Here is a 4,733-nt window from a genome sequence, read left to right as displayed (position 1 = left end):
CTTTGTCAATTTTGTGGCAAGGGATGCCAATTTATAGTGGTGCAAAATGGAGTTGACACAAAGGTCGTTCATGCATCAAAAGTGAAAATACCGTATCAGCCTCAGGATTCAGAAAATCCCGCTTCTTGGTGGAACTTGGAAAATGCTTTGTGAGGTGGAAATCACCAACAACTAGCCCCCTTGCCTGACATCATCCATTGAAGGTGGGATGATCAAAATCTTTTTGAATCTTTGCTCCATTTTATTCATGCGTTTATTGAGTGCAAAAAACTTGAGTATCAAAGGCATCTTAAATTCTTAATGGAGGGATTGTTTATCGCTGCAGCCAATAATTAATTGTTTAATGATCTTTCCACTTTGTTTAGAAAAGGCAATCTTACTTTTCATTTTTCAACCTCCATGCAAGGTATAAGAACTTTTTTAATATTTTAACCAATAACTTACTAATATTGTTGAGAATTCTAAACTCAACTTCCTCGAGGAATAGTGCAAATGGAGCTCCCATCTATGCTCTCCCTCCTCCATTCTAAATCTTGCATTGCCACATCAAATGGAAAATTCATTTTCCCGCAGGAATTGTGCAATTTTATATGAATTATATAATTAACCATATCTATACACTATATATTACAAGAAATATTTAGTTGTGTATGTCTATTGGGGTTTAATTGCCACATCAAATGGAAAAATATACAATTTTATATGAATTATATAGATTACTGATATATTCTAAGTTATATTTTTATTAGGATTTTTCTTTCTTTTGAATAATAAAAAGAAAAGAATATTTTAATATGAAACTTAATTAAAATGTTTATTCATTTTTTAAGAGGTAAATTCTTACAAAATTGAGATTCAATTTTAATACTTGTAAATTTTTTTTCTTTAATTTCACATAGACCTTAACTTCTTTTATAAAAAAAATTGATATGAAAAACTTTTTTTGGCCAATCACAAACTATATTACTTATTAGCTGGATAAAAAAAAAATTATATTACAAAAAATTTGACCTTAAGTAAAAAAAAAAAAAAAATTAAGAGAGATAATCCACATGTGGGATTCAAGTTTTTTTTTTTTTTTGTTTTATCATCTTTATTCATAGTAATTTTTTATAAAATTTATCTAATTAAAAAAAATGAAAGGTAAAAAAATAGAATGACACGTGCATCCTTTAATTGACTTGCTTTTCTTATAAAATTTATCTAATAAAAATTTTAAAATAAAATATCAAAAAAATAAAAAAAAAAGAAAGAAAGAAAAGAAAAGGCGAAAAAGGAGCTCATAGAGGGTGCTACATTGACACCTTATATTAAGTTTAAAATATTAATTTTTTAAATTAAGGTAAAATTTTTTTTATTAATATAATACATATATATGTATAAAATTAAATAAATAATAAAATATATACTTTTATATATCTCAAAATGGATTGGGACAAAACATCCTAAAAATGTTTCCTACTCAATCTCGTTTCTTTAAAAAAAACTCAACTCATCTAAACTCAATTTCAATTTAAGAAATCCCTCTTTATCAGATCGGGATGAATCAAAATCTATTGGATACATATTGATTTTATATCTCTATCAATTGGCATATTTCGTTACAAAATTTATTTAATAAAATAATACAAAAAAATGAAAGAAAAAAGGCAAATGGGTTGCCACGTGGATACCTCTATTGAGTTTTTTTACAAAATTACTTTAATTAAAAGGATATTTGAAAAACAAAAAAAGGAAAAGGAAAAAACAAAAAAGAGAAAAAAAGGAAAGAAAAGGAAAACAAAGTTCATTAGAAGTACTACGTGGGCATCTAAATTGACTGGGGACTCATTGGATATGAATTGTTTTGTTATTTTTATCTATCGACTCCTTTTATTACAAAATTTATCTAATTAAAAAAATAAAAAAATATGAAAGGAAAAAAACAAATTGGAATATTATATGGACACTAACCTTGGTTTTTCATCAAACTTTATCTAAATTAAAAAAATTAAAAAACAAAAAGTTGAAAAAAGCAAAAAAGTGAAAAAAAAAAAAAAGCAAAAAAAGAAAGAAATATAAGGTCACACATTAAGGTCTTGAATAAGAGTCAAAAGAAATGTTAAAATTAGTAAAATTTATATAATGGATGGATGGATGTATTAAATCTTAATCATGTATGAGTATCATATTTTTATTAAATTAAGACATTAAATAATTAATTTATGGGTAAATTACATAAAATCATCTTATGGTTTGAGGCGAATTTAAAGTGACTTTTGATGTTTAAAATGTGACATTTAATTATCATATGATTTGTTTTATTACTTATTTGCCCAAAACCATGACTTTTTTTGTTATTTTCAATTTTTTTTCCTTTTTCTTTTCCAACAATATACTCTTTTTTCTCTTACTTTCTCTCTCTAACATTCATACTCTCTCACTTCTCTTTAATTTTTCAACTAAAACCCAAAAAACTTAAGAAGCAAAAAAACTAGCCACCATGTTCTTCAAAATTCCTAGATTTTGATAATGCTCAGACAGATTTTGGGTTCTTAGTTTTGAATTTGACATGAAAAAAAAACAATGGGTGAAGGCATGTTTCCAAGCAGCTCTGGCATTTTATTTGGCAACAAAAAGCATTTATTCAGCTTTTTTTAGCTTACAAATTAGTTCAAATATCCCATCTAGCTTTAACAATTTACAAGACAACAAAAATAATTGCCAAATTACCAAGTCGCCCCATATCTCTGCGACAACCTTGTTGTAGAAAATAGCCCAAATGAATGCAACTGCAAGTAATAGTATAAACTTTCCCATGATGCAAAAAAGCTTGTATGGTAGGTCCTGACCAGTCCATTAAATCAACATCTTTTAGAGGAATGTAGCAGCAAAACACATCTTACGATCACTTCTCATCACAAACTGATCATTCAAGCATGGTTGGGATTAACGAGGGAGGATTTTTTAACCTGCTCATGCAAAAAAGCCTCAATGAAATGGCCTAACTTTTTAATGCTGTCATAAAAAGCTTAGAAATGAATGATATGGGAATTTTCACTAACATGTTCATTAACGGAGTTGACCAAAACCAAAGCTTGATGAAGAACATGAAATATGAAGATAGTGGCAGTTTTAGCTTGTTACAAGGGAGAACTCAAGCGATGGAAAGGAACCCACCAAGGCCAACAATATTTGGAGCGAGCTGTGGAGGAAGTAACATGACAACCCTTGATTTCATAAGGATTTAAAGGTTAAGGTCAGTCAATTTGCATGAACAACAACATTAGCAATAAAGATTAGAACTGACAGTAATAAGCCAACAAAGATTGCCAATGATAAATCTTTTTCCAACAACAGCTCTCATATGGGGATTCATTTTCTAATGTCACTAGCTGGGGTTACCAAAATATCCAAAACCTAGTGGTGGGTAATGGCCATTGAGTATAGTCTTAGGTTGCACATTGTCCTTGTCTATGTTTACGTTTCCACCATTTTGGTCTTTTGAGATAATAGAAAAAGATAGTAACTTTAAGCTCAAAGACTCAAACTTTATTTTTCTTTTGGTTTTCATCTTTCTTCATGAAACAAAAAATGAGACACACAGAAAGAAAGAATTTTGGGTTTTAACAAGAAAAGTAAAGAGAAGTGAGAGAGTTTGAATGATAGAGAAAGAAAGCCAAAGAAAAAAGGGTGAATCGTTGAAGAAATAATGAAAAAAGTCACACTTTTGTGCAAATAAGTTATAAAACAAATTATAAGGTAGTTAAATGTTACATATATATATAAATATCAAATTAAATAAATAATTTAAAGTATACTTTAATATATATATATATATATATTCTAGGCAAAATGGAACATCATGGATCTGTTTTCGACTATTTTGATTTTAGAAAAAAATTTTAATTCTGATCCTAATAAAAAAAGCACCAATTGGATTCAAATAAATCAAAATCCATTGGATATGGTTTTTTTTTTTTTTTTTGGTTATCTATACATCCATTAGCATTTTTTAACAAAATTAATTATCAATTTCTTTTATTGTAAATTATTTGATTAAAAAAACAAAAAAATAAAAAAGTCAAAAAAAGTGAAATAACTTACCACTTAGATTCATTTGTTTGTATATATTTTTTTAAAAATAATATAACAAAAAAAAAATAAAGAAAAAGAAAAGACAAAAAAAAAAAAGAAAAAAAATTGAGTTACTATGCTACATCAATAATGATGGGATTTCCTTACAAAATTTATATAGTGGATTTATATTTCTTGTTTTTATTATAATTTACTTTTACTTTTTTATATTTAATAATATTTTTTATTATTTTTTGTGTAGGGTTAATTTGTTGTTATTGATTAATTTTTGAAAATTTTCTTATACCGTAAAAGGAAAAAAAGGCCCAAAAAAGAAAAAATTAAAACCAGATGCCTTCTCAACACTTTTGTTAACATTTTTTTTACAAAATTATATAATTAAAAAGTATGAAAAAGGATAAAATTTTAAATCAATAATATAAAATTGATCTTACAAATAAAAATAAAAAAATAAAAAATATTTATTAAATATAAAAAAAGTGATAACGGTCATGATAGGATGATGGTCAGCATAAAACATAGTCAAACTATGATAAAAGACCAAAATAAAAAATTTCATTGGATCGTCATTTTCTAGTAACTTGTTACATCGAAGCCCAAGTGTAGTGTTAAATAGGCAAAAGTTGCTAGGTTGTTTTCCTAAAGCGACAAGCCAC

The 4,733-nt window shown here is 26.6% G+C and overlaps 1 pseudogene; it reads left to right on the top strand.

Moving 5' to 3' along the window:
- Positions 1 to 2,565: 2,565 nt before the first annotated feature.
- Positions 2,566 to 3,423, top strand: LOC149516384 (uncharacterized; annotated as a pseudogene).
- The last annotated feature ends 1,310 nt before the right edge of the window (positions 3,424 to 4,733 follow it).

The sequence above is a fragment of the Durio zibethinus genome, chromosome 10 (genome assembly GCF_047325235.1).
Source record: "Durio zibethinus cultivar Kanyao isolate XHJ-2024 chromosome 10, ASM4732523v1, whole genome shotgun sequence".
Lineage (NCBI taxonomy): Eukaryota > Viridiplantae > Streptophyta > Magnoliopsida > Malvales > Malvaceae > Durio > Durio zibethinus.
Note: the sequence above shows the minus strand (reverse complement) of the source record. Positions and strands in the feature narration are given on the sequence as shown.